The following is a 19245-nucleotide window of genomic DNA, read 5'->3' as shown; positions in this document are numbered from 1 at the left end:
GTGGGTAAAAAAAAAACACTACTAAGAGAAGGGGAAGGAATTCTAGGATATAAAATAGTGGGTGGAGTGGGGAAAACACATGACTAAAATCAGGATGGAAAGAGAGAACAAAAGTATATATAGGGGAGAAAAAGGATGGAGGGAAATAGAGTTGTTAAACCTAACCATGAATGTGAATGGGATGAACTCTTCCATAAAGCAGAAGCAAATGGCAAAGTGGGTTAAAAAACATAATACTGTTTGCAAGAAACACATTTGACAAAGATAGTAGCATATGGAGTAAAGGCAAAAGGCTGGAATAGAGTTTATTATGCTTCAGCTGAAGTAAAAAAACAAAAACAAAAACAAAAACAGAGGTAGCAATTCTCATCTCAGATAAAGCAAAAGTAAAAATAAATATTATTAAAAGAAATAAAGAGGGAAAATAAATCTTGATAAAAGGTGCTATAAATAATGAAGTAGCAAGGATACTAAATGTGTATTTACCAAGTGGTAGAGCAAGAAGATTCCTAGAGAAAATTTCAAGCCAGTTACAGGAAGAAATAAATAGCAAAACTATTGTAATGAGGGAATCTCAGAATCAAATAAATCTAACCACAAAATAAACAAGAAAGAAGCTAGGGAGGTTAATAGGATCCTAGGAAACCTTGCTAAGATAAAGCTCTGGAGAAAATTGAATAGGTACAGAAAGGAATACATCTTTTTCTCAGCAGTCCATGGCACCTACACAAAAATCTGACCATGTATTAGGGCATAAAACCCCCACAATCAAATGTAAAAAGGCAAGAACAAGAAATGCTTTCTTTTCAAGCCAGAAAGCAATAAAAATAATATTCAATGAAGGGCCAGGGAAAAATAGACTTAAAATGAATTGGAAATTCAATAATCTAATTCTAAAGAATGAGTGGGTCTAATAACAAATTATGTAAATAATCTATAATTTCATCCAAGAAATGACAATAATGAGACAACATACCAAAACCTATGAGATGCAGCCAAAGCAGTTCTTAGGGGAAATTTTATATCTCTAAATAGTTATATAAGTAAAATAGAGAAAGAGGAGATCAATGAATTAGGCATGCAATTTAAAAAGGCAGAAAAAAATAACAAATTTTTAAAAACCCAATTGAATACCAAATTAGAAAATTTGAATGTCAAAGAAGAGATTAATAAAATAGAAACTAGGAAAACTATCGAAGTAATAAATAAAACTAGGAGTTAGTTTTATGAAAAAATATATATATTAGATAACCCTATGGTTAATTTAATCAGAAAAAGGAAAGAAAAATCCATATTACCAGCATCTAAAATGAAAGGGGTGAACTTACCACACTGAAAAAGAAATCAAGCAATAATTACAAACTATTTTGGCCAACTCTATGACAGCAAGCCTGAAAATCTAACTGAAATTGATGATTATATACAAAGATATAAATTGCCCAGGTTAAGAGAAGCAAAAAATAAAATACTTAAATAGTCCCATGTTTGAAAAAGAAATTGAACAAATCATTAATTATCTTTCTAATAAAAAAGCTCCAGAGTCAGATGGATTCACAAGTGAATTCTACCAAACATTTAAAGACCAATTAATTCTAATACTATGTAAACTCTTTGGAAAAAATGGTAAAGAAGGAATACTGCCAAATTCCTTCTATGACACGAATATGGCACTGATACCTAAACCAGGAAGACCAAAACTGTGAAAGAAATTACAGTCCAATCTCCTTAATGAATATTGATGCAAAAAATTTAAATAAAATATTAGCAAAGATATTACAGCAATTTATGAGTAGGATTATATATTGCGGCCAAGTGGAATTTGTAATAGCAATTCAGGGCTGGTTCACTATCAGGAAAACTATTACCAAATAATGAACCATATCAAAAACAAAATAAACAGAAATCATATGGTAATCTCAATAAATGCAGAAAAAGCTTTTGACAAAAAATAGCAGGAATTCCTATTAAGAATACAAGAGAACATCGGGTTAAAGGGAGTTTTCCTTAAAATAATAAGCAGTATTTATCTAAAACCTACAGAAAGCATTATTTGTAATGGAGAGAAGCTGCATTTCCAATAAGATCAGGGGTGAAGCAAGGATGTCCATTATCACATTATTCAAATTTGTACTAGAAAGGTTGGCTTTAGCAATAAGAAAGGAAAAAAAAATAAAGGAATTAGAATAGGCAATGAGGAAATAAAACTATCACTCTGTAGATGATATTAGGATATACTTAGAGAATTCTAGAAAACCATCCAAAAATCTACTGGAAAAAGTCTACAGCTTTAACAAAATTGCAGGATATAAAATAAACTCACACAAATCACCAGCATTTCTATATGTTACTGACAAAGCTCATCAGCAAGAACTACAAAGAGAAATTCTATTTAAAATTACTGTAGACAAAATAAGATACTTGGGGGTCTACCAGCCCAGGCAAACCCAAAAACTATATGAACATAATTACAAAACACATTTTGTGTGAGAAACACACATAAAATCAGATCTAAACAATTGGAAAAATATAAATTGGTCATGGGTAGGCCAAGTATAATAAAAATGACAATTCTGCCTAAATTGATCTGCTTGTTTAGTACCATACCAATCAAACTGTCAAAAATTATTTTATAGAACTAGAAAAAATAATAACAAAATTCATCTGGAAGAATAAAAAGTCAAGAATATCAAAAGAATTAATGAAACAAATTACAAAGTATGGTGGCTTAACAGTACAAACCTAAAACTATATTATAAAGTAGCAGTAATAAAAATCTTTTGGTACAACCTAAAAAATAGAGTGGTGGATCAGTGGAATAGATTAGATACATACAACACAATAATAAAGGCCTATAGCAATCTAGTATTTGCTAAATCCCCAAACTCCAACTTCTATTAATAAGAATTCACAATTTGACAAAAATTGTTGGAAAAACTGGGAAAAATATGTCAGAAACTCATAAGATACCTACATCTCACACTCCATACCAAAATAAGGTCTAAATAGATACATGATTTGGGCATAAAGGATGATACCATATGCACCAAATGGTAAAGCATGTAAATTTTGAAGAAATTGGATGGGTTACAAGAAGAAATAGATTATAAAAAGGGACAAAGAAGAAAAATACATCTTGATAAAAGGTAATATAGACAATGACATAATATCACTATTAAATATATTAATGCACCAAAATTGCACAGCATTAAATATTTTAAAGGAAAAGTTCAATAAATTACAGGAGAAAATAGAAAGTATAATTCTACTAGTGGGAACCTCAATCTCCTCCTCTAAGAACTAGCTAAATCCAGCCATAAAGTAAACTGGAGAAGTTAGGATGTGACTAGAATTTTAGAAAAGTTAGCTAGCTATGATAAGACTCTGGAATAAACTGAATGAGGATAGGACAAAATATGCCTTTTTATTGGTAATAGATAATACCTACATAAAAATAGACCATGTATTAGGGCATAAAAACCTCACAATCATTTGCAGAAATGCAAAAATATTAAATGGATTATTTTCAGATCATTCTTCAATAAAATTAAATGTGATAAAGGCCCATGGAACAATTATAGATTCAAAATTAATTGAAAACTAAATAATCTAATCCTAAAAAAAAGTGGGTCAAACAGCAAATCATAGTAACAATCAATTAATCATCAAAGAGAATAATAATGAGGAAATATACCTAAAATTATGGGATAAAGTCAAAGCAATACTTATAAATTTTCTATCTCTAAATGCTTGTATCAATGAAATAGAGAAAGAACTGATCAATGACTTGAAGAAGAACAAATTAAAAATCTATGCTTAAATACCAAATAAGAAATACTGAAAATCAAAAATCATTAATAAAATTGAAAGTAAGAAAATGATATGGGCCAGAACTCTGAACTTGAAACAAAAAATTCTTACAAGGTATTAAGTCAGTGGAATTGATAGAGACAATAGTTATCTAATTTAGCATGGTTCAATATGATTTATTTAATCTTACAAGGAGATGTTAGGGGCCAGAATTTGAAACAAGGCACTAAGTAGAATTGAGGAGACAATGGTTAAATTTAGTTTAGCATTGATTTAACCCTGCCACAAATAATGGTTTCCTAGTGATATAATTGTTGGTTTGTACTCAGTGTGGAGCATATAAATAGATGCTCTCAGGGCCAAAAAGGAGTGGGGGAGATTCAGAAGCCAGAGAAGGCAGGTTGGAGCTCAAGCTCTTGGAACCAAGGAGAGAGAGATAGGCCTTTAAAAAACTAATCTAGCTCCAAGAGAAGGAGACAAGACTGTGAAGGAGATAATAAAGAATTTGGACTTTCACACCTGGCTGTACTTATGGTGATTACTGAACTAAAAGGAAGGCTGCTCCCAAAGACCTCAAGAAAATCTCAACAGAGAACATTACGTTTTAGAGAGAATATTACAAGAAAATCTTTGAACTAATAAATAAAATAGAAGTTGGTTTTACCAAAAAAAAAAAAAAATGGGTAGTTAGATGGTGCAGTGCATAGAGCACTGGTCCTGAAATCAGAAGGAAATGAGGTCAAATCAGGCCTCACACCTTAACAGTTATTAACTGTGTGGCCCTGGGCAAACCACATAATCCCAATGGCTTCACTAAAGCAAAGAAACAAAAGATAAAACTTTCATTTATTTAATTTTAAAAAGTAAGAAGAAAAGCAAATTACTAGTATCAAAAATGAAAAGGGTATATTCACAACCATTAAAGCAGAAACTAAAGCAATAATGAGAAACTATTTTGCTCAATCATATGCCAATAACTCTGACAATATAAGGGAAATGAATATTTATAAAATTATAAATTATCCTGATGAATACTAGAGGAAATAAAAACAGTTAATGCCATTTTAGAAAAAAAAATAATTGAACAAGAAATCAGTGAACTTCCTAAAAAAGTCTTCAGGACCAAATTGATTTACAAGTAAATTGTATCAAATGTTTAAATAACAAATAAATCCATTACTATAAAATAGACAAAGAAGGATTCCTACCAAGTTCTTTTTATGCCATAAATATGATGCTGACACCTAAAACAGGAAGAGAAGCAAAGAAAGAAAATTACAGACCAATTTTTCTAATAAATGTTAATGGGAAAAATTTAAACAAAATGTTAGCAAAGAGATTACAGTAATTTATTATGATGATAATATATTATGACCAAATGTAATTTATGCTAAGAATGCATGGCTGATTGAATATAGTAAGAAAATCATTAGCATAATTGACCAAATAAATAACAAAACCAACAGAAATCATATGATTATCTCAATAGATATAGAAAAACCTTTTGACAAAAAACAACATCCATTTCTGATAAAAACACTAAACAGCATAGGAATAAATGGAGCTTATCTTAAAATGACAAGCATTATCTATCTAAAACCATCAGCAAACATTATTTATAATGGGACTAAACTAGAAGATTCCCTGAAAGATCAGGCATGAAAAATTCATATTATCACTATTATTATTCAATATTGTACTAGAAATATTGGCTTAATAATAAGAGAAGAAAAAGAAATTGAAAGATTTAGAATAGGGAATGGGGGAAAGTAATCACTCTTTGTAGATTATGTGATGGCATACTTAAAGAATCAACTGAAAAAAAAACTATTTGAAAAAGTTAACAACTTTAGCAGAGTTTCAGAATATAAGATAAACCTAACTAAACCACTGACATTTCTTTATGTTACCAATAGAACTCAGCAGCAAGACAGAAAGAGAAATTGCATTTAAATAACTGTAAACAATATAAAATATTTGGCAGTTTACCTGCCAGGCAAACCCAGGATCTATTGGAACATACTTGGAAAATACTTTTTATATAAATAAAGTCAGATCTAAACAACTGAAAAAACTGTTAATTGCTTAGACTAGACTGAGTCAATATAATAAATATGATAATTCTTTTAAAATTAACCTACTTATTCTGTGCCAAACAAATCAAAGTATCAAAAATATATATTTTACAGATGTAGAAAACTAATAAAAAATCGAGAATATCAAATGAAGTAAAAATTTTAAAAAATTGTAAAGGAAACTGGCCTACATATATTATATTACAATACTATATTATATTATATTATGTTATGTTATGTTAAGTTGTTACATTATGTCATATTATATTATATTATAATAATATTATATTATAATGAATATTATATTATACATATATTATATTATAATACTATGTTATAAAGAGATAATAATCAAAATTATTTGGAATTGGCCAAGAAATGTAGTAATGTATCAGTGGAATAGATTAGGCACACAAGATACATAATAAATGATTATATTTATTTACTATCGTATAAATTCCAAAACTCTAGCTTCTGGGATAAGAACTCACTCATTATTTGGCAAAAATTGCTGGAAACACTGGCACACAGTATGGCAGACACTAGGCCTTGACCAACAGTTAACACCCTAAACCAAGATAAGGTCAAAATGACTTCATGATTTAGACATAACAGATAATACCTTGATCAAATTAGCAGAATATGGAATAGTTTGCTCATCAGATCTATGAGAGGAGAAGAATTTATGAACAAACAAGATATATAGAACATTTTAAAAATAAAAACTGTGTAATTTTGATTATGTTAAATTAAAATTATTTTCACAAATATATAACAAATAAATGCAACTAAGATTAGAAGGTAAGCAGAAAGAGCATTTTTTTAATAGCCAGTCATGTTTCTGATAAAGGCTTCATTTTTGAAATTCAAAGAAAATGGAATCAAATTTATACATTGCCCTGATAAATGGCCAAACAGGAGTTTTCAGATGAAGAAATTAAAGCTATGTATAGCTTTAATGCTTTAAATCACTATTGATTAAAGAAACGTAAATTCAAACAACTCTGAGGTACCGCTTCATGCCTATCAGATTGGCTAGGATAATGGAAAAAGAAAATGATAAATGTCAGAGAAGATGTGGAGAAATTAAGATACTAATACATTGTTGGGAACTGTTCTAATTATTGTGTAGAGCAACTAACATTTATTAGAAAAATTGCCTGGCAGGTAAACTGCCAAATATTTTATATTGTTTACAGTTATTTAAATGCAATTTCTCTTTCTGTCTTGCTGCTGAGTTCTATTGGTAACATATGCTTACCTTTTGATCCAACAATATTGTTACTGGATCTGTATCCCAAAAATATCATCAAAAAGGGGGAAAGAGCTCTATGTACAAAAGTATTTATAGCAGCTCTTTTCATGGTGGCAAAAACTGGAAATGATGCCCATTGATTGAGGAATTGTTGAGAAAGTTGTGGTATATGAATGTAATGGAATATTATTATGGTATAAAAATTATAAGCAGAATGATATCAGAATAAGCTGGAAAGTCTTATGTGAACTCATACTGAGTGAAATGATGAGAACCAGGAGAACCTGAAGACAGAAGCATCAATATTGTGCAATAATCAACTATGATTGACTTAGCTCTTTTCAGCAATACAATGATCAAAGATAATTCTAAGACTCAGGATGGAAAATACTATCAGAGAAAGAATTATGGAGTCTGGATGCAGATGAAACCATGGTGTTTTTACTTTTTTTTTTTTTAATGTTTTTTTCCTTTTGTTCTGTTTCTTCTTTCACAACATGACTAATGTGAAAAATGTTTCATATCATTGCATGTCATCTTTCTTGCCTCCATAGAAACCTGTATGTGGGTCAAGAAGCAACAGTTAGAAGCAAACATGGAACTGTTTCAAGTTTGGGAAAAGAGTATAACAAGAATGTGTATTGTCGTTTTATCTATTTAGATTATATGTACACTACATCATATAAAATGCCAGCCAGGATGAATCAAAAGCCAGAATTAAAGTTGACAATCTCAGATATATATAGATATAGATATAGATAGATATAGATATAGATATAGATATAGATATAGATATATAGACATATATCTATCTATCTATCTATCTATCTATCTATCTATCTATCTATCTAAAACTAAAAGTGAGAAATAGTCTCTTGATTGGGGGAAAGAGCATAGTATAAAAATGGCTTGAATAAGAGCATTAAAAAAACAAAAAACAAAACAAAACAAAAAACACAAAATACAATCTTGGCAACTGGTCTCATCACTTTCTGGCAATAGAAAGAGAAAAAAAAATAAAAGCAATATAAGATTTTACATACTTGGGCTCAAAGATCACTGCAGATAGTGACTCTAAACATGAAATTAAAAAAAATATTTGTCCCTTGGAAGGAAACCTATGATAAATCTGGATAGCATACTAAAAAGAAGAGACATCATCTTGCTCACAAAAGGCCCATATATTCAAAATTTTTTTCAGTAGCAATGTGTGACTCTGAGAACTGGATTAGAAGAAAAGCTGCAGTGTATAGAATCAACACTTTCAAACTGTGGTGCTAGAGAAGAATTTTGTAAATTCCTTGGACGGTAAAAAGACCAAGAAAGTCAATACTTAAAAGTAATTAATTCTAGCTATTCTTTGAAAAGAAAAAAATACTTTAGCCACATAATCAAAAGACAGATCTTGCTGGAAAACAACAACAGCAAAAAACAAAGCAGCCCACTCCTCACAAAAGCCTGATGTTGTGAAAGATTGAAGACAAAAAGCCAAGAAAATGACAGAAGGTAAAAAGAATAAATAATGTGATGGAAGCAATGAATATGAAGTGGGAAGGCTTTTAGAGATAGTGGAGGATTGAAGGATCTTTTTATCACCTATGTGGTCACAAAAAGTTGGACATGGCTGAATGACTCAACAACAACAACAATAATGACAACAAAAACAACATAAATGATGTCTTCTTTTGACAAAGAATAAGTTCTTGAAATACTATATATGAACAGATAATTTTAGAGGAATTATTGAAAATAGTTATCATATACTATAAGCAAATTGGAAGAGCAAGGGATAGTTGACTTGTTAGATCTTTGGAAAATAGAGGAATTTATGATCAAATAAGAAATATAAAATCTTATGAAATGAAAAAAGGATAGTTTTGATTACATTAAATTTAAAAAAAAGTTTTTGCATAAGTAAAACCAACTCAACCAAGATTAGAAGGGAAGCAGAAAGATAGGGAATGATTTTTATAGTCTGTTTCTGATAAAGAGTTTATTTCTAAAATATATAAACAGAATTTAGTCAAATTTCTAAGAATATAAGTCATGTAGTTGACAAATGGTCAAAAGATATAAGCAGTCAATTTTCAGATGAAGAAATTAAAGCTGTCTATTGTCATGTCAAAAAATGTTCTAAATCACTATTGATTAGAGAAATGAAAATTAAAAGAACTCTGGCATACCACCTATCAGATTAGCAAAGATGTGAGGAAAAGATGATGATGAATGTTGGAGTTTATGTGGGAAAACTGGGACCCCCATGCACTGTTTAGAGTTGTTAATTTATACAGAAATTCTGGAGAGCAATTTGGAACTATGTTCAAAGGGCTATAAAACTAAGCATACCCTTTGATCTAGCACTGCGATTATTGAGTTTGTATCACAAAAGAATCATTGAAAAGGGAAAAGTATCCATATGTGCAAAAAATATTTGTACCACCTGTGTTTGTGTTAGCAAGGAATTGGAAATTAAAAGGATGCCCATCAACTGTGGAATGGCTGATCATTTTGTGGTATGTGAATATAATTCATACTACTATTCTATAAGAAATGATGAGCAGAAAAATTTCAGAAAAACTTAAGAGTCTTGAATGAACCGATATGAAGTTAGTAGAAGCAGAACATTGTATACCATAACAATAAGATTGTGCTATGACCAACTATGATAGGCATGAGTCTTCTCAGCAAGACAATTCTAAAAGACTTCTAATAGAAAATGGCATCCATATCCAGAGTAAGAGCTATGTAGAACATTTGCAAATCAAAGGATACTATTTTCACTTTTTTATTTCTTGTGGTTTTTCCCCTTCTGATTTTTCTTTTTCTTTTTAAAGCATTATTTTCTCTCTTCTTCCTTTCCCTCCTCTATATTGGAAAATATAATGTAGTTTATACATGAGTAGTTTTGCAAAATATTTCCTAATAGTCATATTATAAACAACCAAAAATGTAGAAAATACCCTCAAGAAAAATAAAATTAAAAAAAATATGCTTCATTTTGTATTCAGATACCATCAGTTCTTTCTTTCGGTGTGGATAGAATTTTTCATCATGAATCCTTCTAAGTTATCTTGGAAATGCAAAAAAAACAACCTCATTAAGTCCCTTATTATTTCTTGTTTACATTTTTATGTTTTTCTAGAGTCTTGTATTTGAAAATCAAGTTTTCTACTCAGCTCTGTTCTTTTCATCAAGAATGCTTTAAAATCCTTTAATATCCTCTTTTGAAGGACTATACTCAGTGTTGCTGGGTAAGTTTCTTAATTGTAATCCTAGGTCCTTTACCCTCTGGGATATCCTATGTCAAACCCTCTGATTATTTCATGTAGAAGCTGCTAATCTAGCATTATCCTGATTCTAGCTCTGTGGGACTTGAATTGTTTCTTTCTGGTTTCTTGTTAAATTTTCTACTTTACCCGGGAGCTCTGGAATTTAGATATAATATTCTAAGAGTTTTCATTTGGGGGTCTTTTCAGGAGGTGATCAGTCAATTCTTTCAATTTCTACTTTACCTTCTAGGTCTAGAATCTTAGAGTAGTTTTTCTTGATCATTTCTTGAAAGATGATCTACTGGTGGCAAGAAACTGGATACTAAGTAGATGCCCATTAGTTGGGGAATGGCTGAATACATTATGGTAAATGAATGTAATATTATTATTTTATAAGAAATGATCAGCAGGATGGAGAGACTTAACATGAACTGATGTTAAATGAAACGAGTAGAACCAAAAGAACGTTTTACACAACAATAACAAGATTATGAGATGATCAACGGTGATGGACTTGACTCTTTTCAATAATGGGATGATCCAGGTCAATTTCAATAAACTTGTGATGGAGAGAGCTGTCTGCATTAAGAGAAAGAGTAGGAGCAGCTTGGTGACATAGTGGATAGAGCACCAGCTCTGAAGTTGGGAGGACTGAGTTCAAATTTGGTCTCAGACACTTTAACACTTCCTAGCTGTGTGACCCTAAGCAAGTCACTTAACCCCAATTGCTTCAGGAAAAAAAAAAGAGATAGAGGAGTAAGGGGACTGATTACAACATAACATTTTCAACTTTTTGTTGTTTGCTTGTTTTCTCGCATTTTTTTTCCTTTTTTATCTCATTTATCTAAATGTGAAAATAGAAGAATTGTACATGTTTAACCTATATTGAATTTCTTACTCTCTAGGGGAAGGGGGAGGAGAAGAAGGAGGGAGAAAGATATGGAACATGAGGTTTTGCAGGGATGAATGTTGAAAACTATCACTGCAAATATTTTGAAAAATAAAAAAAAAACTATTACAAAAAAAGAAAGATGACCCACAAAATCTTTTTTAAAAATCATTTCTTTTGAGTAGTCCAATAATTTTACATTAATCTCTCCCAGATCTCTTTTCCAAGTTCATTGTTTTTCCACTGAGATATTTCACATTGTCTTCTTTTTTTTTTCATTCTTTTGATTTTGTTTAATTTTTTCTTGAATTCTCATAGTCGTTAGCTTCCATTTCCTCAATTCTGATTTTTAAGAAATTATTTTTTTCAATTAGCTTTTGTACCTTCCTTTTCCATTTATCCAATTCTACTTTTCTACTTTTAAAGGAGTTGTTTTCTTCAGTAGCGCCCCTTCCCCCCCACTGGTCAAGTCTGCTTTTAAAGATCTTCTTCTCTTCATTTTTTTTTTTCTGTATTTTCTTTTCCATTTGACCTAGCCTGTTTTTTTAAGGTGTTATTTCCTTCAGTATGTGTGTATGTGTGTGTGTCTGTCTGTCCTTTAACAAACTTTTGACTTGTTTTTCATTATTTTCTTGCATCACTCTTATATCTCTTCCCATTTTCCCTCTACTTTTCTTACTTGATTTTCAAAATCCTTTTTGAGATCTTCCATGGCCTCAGACAATTTCATATTTTTTGTGAAGGCTTTGGGTTTAGGCGCTTTGACTGTGATCTAGGGAGATGTATATTTACTACTCTCCTAGCCTCTGCTCTAGTCTGGGAGTAACCACCAGTATTTAATTTCTACTCTGAGGAGTATCTCTACTCCATACTGGCCACAAGTTTTTTCTTGGCATCCAGGATCTGAGCATGAGCAAAGTAAGAGAATTCTGCCTCAGTGCTATCAAAGAGACCTCTATAATCTTCTTCCAGCCAAGTATTTCAATCCCCTTAGTGTCTGTGGGCTGAGAGCTTCAGAAATCAGCAAAGCTGATTCAATGACTTTTAAAGACTACTTCTGATTTTCTGGGATGGGCATTGTGCTGTTGTGACCTGCAGTGAACTGTGTTCCACTCTCACCCAAGTGACAATCAAAATTGTCTTTGGCTTCTGTGGTCTGCAAAATTCAGAAACTGCCACTGCTGTCACTGATTCAGTTGCCCCAAAGTTTCTTCTTGGTTAAGTAGGGCTAGGGCTGTGCTGAGAAGGCCTATGCTGGACTATGTTCCACTCTCACCCTAGTGGAACATACCTTTCCTCTTGACATTTTAGGTTGTCTTGGGCTAGAAAATTGTTTTATTCTATCTTTGGGGGATTCTATTGCTGTGGAAATTGTTTAGAGTCATTATTTAAAAGTATTTGAAGGGATTTGAGAAAGAGTTCAAACACATTGCTTCCTTTACTCTGCCATCTTGGCTCTGCCTTTCTTCAGATTTTTCTTTCACAGCATGACTAATATAGAAATAGGCTTAAAATGATTACAAATGTATAACATGATATTCCTTTCTGTCTTGGGAAGTGGGAAGGAAATGGAGGGAGGGAGAAAATGTTTGGAACTAAAAATCTTACAAAAATGAATGTAAAAATTATTTTTACATTTAAGAAAAATAAAATACTATTAAGTAAAAAAAAAGAGAAAATAGTTATTTTATGAAAAATTGCTTCAAATCACTAATAATAAGAGAAATGCATATCAAAATAACTTTGACACTTTACCTTATGTATACTATAATGGCAAAGATGATACAAAGTAGAAAATGTACATAGGGATATGGAAAATAGTTATATTAAAACACTGTTGCTATGGCCATGAATTGGTCCATTTCCTCTAAGTGATACATTGGACATATGCTTGGTTACTTGGTTACTTAAACCTAATTTTCCATTCATTCAGCTATCCCTTACTTACTCTTTTTCCCTTCCTCCCCTGTAAGGATTACAAGGTGAGAAATCAGGTTGTCTAAACAATTCTCTAGCTCAGAATTCACACCTTTGGTTCAGGCCTTTGAAAGGAGTTTGCACCTTTGGACTTCTGGGGGAGAGTTTACATGTTTAAAAGAGTTTGCACCTTTTTAGAGGAGTAAGTTCATTGGTTGAAGTATTTCTCACAAGCCCCACTGAGTTTTCACTAGCCCATTCTCTGCTAGGATAAAAGAGGAGGGCAGTAGAGCAAGAAGTTAGTCTGACTGGAATGAAGTTTAGACGGTGGTCTGGAAGGAAAGTCTAGGCTGGGAGAGTGAGCTGAGAAGCAGTCTGGAAGGCTAACTTAGAGACGACCAGACCTTTACACTCCCCTCTTCCAAATTATACAAAAAATATTGTTAGACTAGTTGAGTGGGACAATCACTACCTTTCTTATGGACATTATACCTTTGTTAATACAGTTTTATACACACTGATCTTTTTTTAAACAACTATACTTACTTATTTTAAATTCTAATCATGAGAAAGGTATCAGGGCTAACTGGAGGGAATAATTTCAACTCTATCCTTACTCTTGGTTCATAGATAAAGTACTAGAAGGCACCTGAGGGACCATTTAATCTATTGCTTACTCTTTAGGGATGATGAATCTGAGACTCATGAAGATTATGTGATTGCCAAAGTTACACAAATAATATCTGAGGTGGAGTTTGAAACCAAGTCCTCAGATTCTAGACTCAGGAGTCTTTTTAGTACATTGCTTCTTGTCAATTCAGGTTTCTTCAGGAAGGGTGGGAGTTATGATTTACTTCCTAGGGTACACTACTCTTTGGACTTGTCTTCTTCCTTGTCAGCAAATTTTTCCCATGATAATATAAGTTCCTCAGTGGTAGGCACAATATTTCCTAGTTTTTATTCATGTCTACAAAAATAAGCACAGTTCTTGCCAAAAGTAAATATTTAATATTCTATCTATGTATTAATATCTATGTGCCATTTACCTTTTCTATTCTTGGTTTGTTTTGAGTATCATTAATTATACTAAAATATTTTTGACTACTGATTTTGTCACCCTAAAATATAGAGATATAGAGAGCTGATGGTTGAATTTTAAATGAATTTTTGTACCTATGAAATTGTCAAATGCTACAAATTGTGATTTGATTTATTGATATGTTGATTTTGTAGATTCAAGGAAGAGAGGAAGAAAATGTAAATAAGGTAGCTTAAACTGAAATTTTTATTATGTGCATATTTTTTCCCCAGAGAGCTGATTGTTAAACATTCATCAATATATCATTACCCATTATGAATGATGGGCCAATTAAATGAATTAAATGAGGTGAAACTAAGCAAATTATCAAAACAGTCTATTTTGGAGACAGGAAGAATGCCTATGGGTACCATGGTATAATGTAGATGTCATAATTGTGCCTTGAAATAAACTCCTTAGAACATACTTCAACATATCTAACACTCTCACTTTTACCTTTTTGATGATTGATTTTGGAGGTCTGAAGTTATTAATAGGACATATTACTCTTCATAAACTCATGTAATTACACCATATTTACCCCATGACCTAAGATTAAATGTTATGCCCTTATACTATTTACTTATCTTCTATTCACCTTCCACATTTTTGCCATTCAAGAATTCCTAGTCTTTTAGTTATTTTTTACTTCTTGTCTCCTATTTTCTCTGATTTGCCAATTACTCACTTTCTTCTACATTGCCTATTAGCCTAATATTCTCACCTCCAAAGCCTTCTTTTCTCTGTAGCAGGAAATGTGGCTGTTCATCCTCAGCCTCTACTCAAAACTCCTGTGGACGAAATATTTCAGACCATGAAGAGCTCTAAGCTTAGCACTTTTCAATATGGAAAAAGTTATATTGGGTTTGAAATGGCTTTGTCTCCTTGCCTGGGTCCTGTATTTTGAACCTAGCTCTTCCATTCCATGGTGAAGAGTGATACAACAAGGATCATCAGGCTTCCCATGTTTAGCAACATTGGCTAGGAGAGTAATGTTAAAAAAAAAAAAAAAAAAAAAAGACTGGTGGGCAGGATTTGATTTTGAAAAACTTCATCCCTTAGAAATTCTGCCTGTAAGAATGGCTTCTTCCTTTCTCTTCATGGTCCTTAGGTAATGAGAGATTTGAGTTATGTATCTGAACTGTATTCCTTTGAATCAAAGCAATGAATTAGTGCAATTAATAGTTTGAGATGAACATTCTATGGTTCTTATCACCTTCTAGGGAACCATAACCGGCCCCAACTTCCTAGGCAGCTATATCTTTTGTTTTATATTCAAATGCAGAATATTCAATTCAACAAGCATCTATTCAACTAGAAAGGGGAAGCTAGGAGGGGCAGTGGATGAAGTGCCAAGTCTGAGTCAGGAAAATCCAAGTTTGACTACTTGGTACTTGATACTACTATCTGATTTTAGACATTTACTACTAGCTGAGTGACCTTGGGCAAGTCACTTTACCCTGTTCACCTCAGTTTCCTCATCTATAAATGATCTGGAGAAGGAAATAGTAAACCACACTAGTGTTTTTGACAATAAAATCCCAAATGGGAGTCACAAAGAGTGAGGCTTGACTGAAATGGTTGAAAAATTGTTTTGTGTAAGAGTCTGTATTAAGGATTAGAGATTCTTTGCTATTTTATTTCTTTATCCTTTAATTCTTCATATTTCCCATTTCTCTCATGACATATTCTTTCCCCCATGCTTCATTACTCTCCTTTCTCTGCATTCAACTTTATTTTCCTCCTTTTATAAAATATTTGTTTTCAAGGTCTCTCCCCTCCAATATCTATGGATTTTGTATGCATATATATGAATATATGCACATGTATAGATGTATAAAAATAGATTCTTATCTTTTTCAATGTCCTGCCCCCTCTTTCATCTATACTTTTAATAATTATTTTCTGTTCTCCTAGTTCATTTATGGTAGTATATAAAATCAGAAGATGACAGACATCTTCAAACAGGGCTTTCCCAGAGCCTTTGAGAGTGGAGAATTGGGTGAAATGGGTATATATCAAGTGTATTCTCCAGGTAAATAGATTGTCTTGGGTCACCTTGTGTACACTCTGCTGTTCTGTTGTCACCATTTTTTCTTGAATTGACTTCTAATCCATCCTTTTAGCTTGCATTCATGCACCATAAAAAATCACTATACTGTGGACAATTATTCCAAGAATTGAAAAGTATTAAAAGAATGATTTTAGAAACCCAAAAGCAACTGATCAGAACTAGAAACATCAGATTAATTTGAATATAAAGCTATGTCTCTCAGAAATATTGCTTAGAAAAATAAAAATAAACAGGATCTCAACTAAGTATTCCAATTTACAGTTGTTTGGGGGAGCTGCAATAGGATCAGTTGTTCCACTTCAAAGATCTGTTAAGTTTTAATTGTTTTTTAAAGCATTGAATAATTATAGACCAAGTCCACATTAACCATTAACCTTTGAAAGACATGTGAAATTTCAGCTTAACCAGAGAAACTACAAAAATAGATGAGGGAGAAGACTTAGAACCCATTTTAGATCTCATCTGCCACAGTCAGTAGGTTGGAAGAGTCATTAGCAGATCACAGGTTATTCTGGTATCTTAAGTCATTGGAACAGTTTGATCACTAAAAGTGTGTGTGTGTGTGTGCATGCGTATGTATATACATATATATATACATATATGTATATATAAAAGTTATCCTACTGATAAAATCCTCCCAAAGATTTAAAGATTTTTAATTTTCCCCAACAATGCTTTCTATTTTTATTGTCTATGTATCAAGAAGATAAGATTTGCTTTTGTTTATGCCATTTAAACTTTTTTCTTCAGTTAGTCCTTGATGATCCAGAGGAGAATCAGTTACAATTTCCTTAATTGAGGTACTGGAGGAAAAACTGTAAAAAGATTGAAGTTTGGGTTGTCTCCTTTGTTTGTTTCTGCTAAGCCTTGCTCATAGCTAGCTATTAAGTAATTGTGGTGTGATTTGAAGATGCTAAAGGGAATAATTATACTTGGAGCCCTCTTAAAGGAAGAAATAGGTAACTAAAATATTAAAGGATTCTCTTCCCCTCAAAAACCTCCAAAAAACCAAAGCAATACAACACAAATAATCAAAATAGAGAAGACTTTTTAATGGTGGGATTCCTAGGACTATTACTTACTAGTGGGGTTTAGAGAGTGAGCACAGAGCTCTGCCTAGAATTTCTTAGGACAGTATTGAGATACTCTTCATTTAGTAGTTGACAAAATGTAACATATTCTACATGATGAGATATGGTATAACATAAAGGAGGGGGACACAATCAGAGTTAGAAAGGTCTGGCTTCACATCCTATCTCTGACACAGCTCCTATAGGCTTTGTAACTAAAGAGAAAGTCACTGAATCTTTCAATGCCTCAGAAAATTCTTTAAGATTGTAAATTGAAGAGCAGGGATTGAACTTCATTGGCAGAGGAAATATATTCACTGCTTCTGTATACTCATGAAAGTGCAGGCATTACCAATGAACCAGATTCACAATCTTTCTCTTGGTTTCTTGAAAGAAAAATGGAAATTTCAGAATCAGAGTTAAAACAAAAATAAATCAAGAAATTGTTATTTGTAGTATTCAAAGATTCCTTATTTAACAGAGGATTTTAATAGCCAACCATTTTAATGTAAAGCATTTGATTGATAGTAAAATTATGATTTATATCTAAATTTTAAGACTATTAATGTCTTTCAGTTTTAATCTAACCATATCTATAAATAATTTATATGTATTTGCATACATACATACAGTATTTAACTCCAGTGCCTAGTATATAGCAGGTAAATAATAAATTTATTTATTTTAAATTAAAATTTAAATAATTCTGTGATAGTATGATATTGATATAATATGATATATTATTATGTATTAATTTTAAATTAAATTTAAATAATTTATTGATATTATATGATCATGGATTTTAAGTGAGAAGTTATCAAGTTCACAAGCTATATTTTACAAATGAGGAAACTGAACCTCAGAAAATCAAAATGACTTGCCTAAGATGATATTTAGTCACTAAGTGTATGAGGGAGAATTTGGACTTATCTTTTCCTGACTCCAGGTCCAGCAATCTACCCATTGCACTCTGATAGCGATTGTATCATTTTATCTGTGAAGAGAACTCCCAGAGAGAAAACTCCCTAGGTGACACAGTAATTCGAGTGGTGGATCTGAAGTCAATATCTGAGTTCAAATTCACCTCACATTTACAAGGTATATAACTCAGGGAAAGTTATTAAATATCTCTGCCTTCAATTCCTAATTTGTAAAGTAGAATAATTATAGCACTTAACCTTCTAGAACTGTTGCAAGGATAAAATGAGATAGTAGTTGTAAAGTTCTTTTTCAAACCTTAAAGCACTTCTTGTTGTTGCTATTCAGTTGTTTTAGCTGTGTTTTATTTGCAAAGATACTAGAGTGGTTTGCCATTTCTTCCTCCAGCTTATTTTATAGATGAAGAAACTGATGCAAATAGGGTTAAGTGATTTGCCCAGAGCCATATAGTTAGTAGGTGTCTAAGGCCAGATTTGAACTCAAAGTGATAAGTCTTTTTGAGTTCAGGCCCAGTGTTCTGTCCACTGTACCACCTAGATGCCTTAAGGAACTATATTGGTATTATCATCAGTATAGAGAGGCAACTATTTGAAACTTCAAGTCTTAGACAATTGTCTGAGTCATTGAAGGATTAAATGAGTCATGTAGGATAAGATAGTTAGTCTCTGTCAGAAGGAAATTTGAACTCGGGTTTTTCCAACTCTGAAACTAACTCTTTATTCTTTACACTAAGTTGTCTCCCATTTTGTTATAATATGATGTACACAATCACATTGTAAGTATTAATTGCTAGAAAAGCATTTTGACCTTCAAACTTTCCTCTATAAACTTTTTGGCACCTTCCACTTTTCTTGATAGCATGGGAGAATTGT

This window comes from Sminthopsis crassicaudata, chromosome 4, assembly GCF_048593235.1.
Source record: "Sminthopsis crassicaudata isolate SCR6 chromosome 4, ASM4859323v1, whole genome shotgun sequence".
NCBI lineage: Eukaryota > Metazoa > Chordata > Mammalia > Dasyuromorphia > Dasyuridae > Sminthopsis > Sminthopsis crassicaudata.
This window is presented reverse-complemented; position numbering follows the sequence as displayed.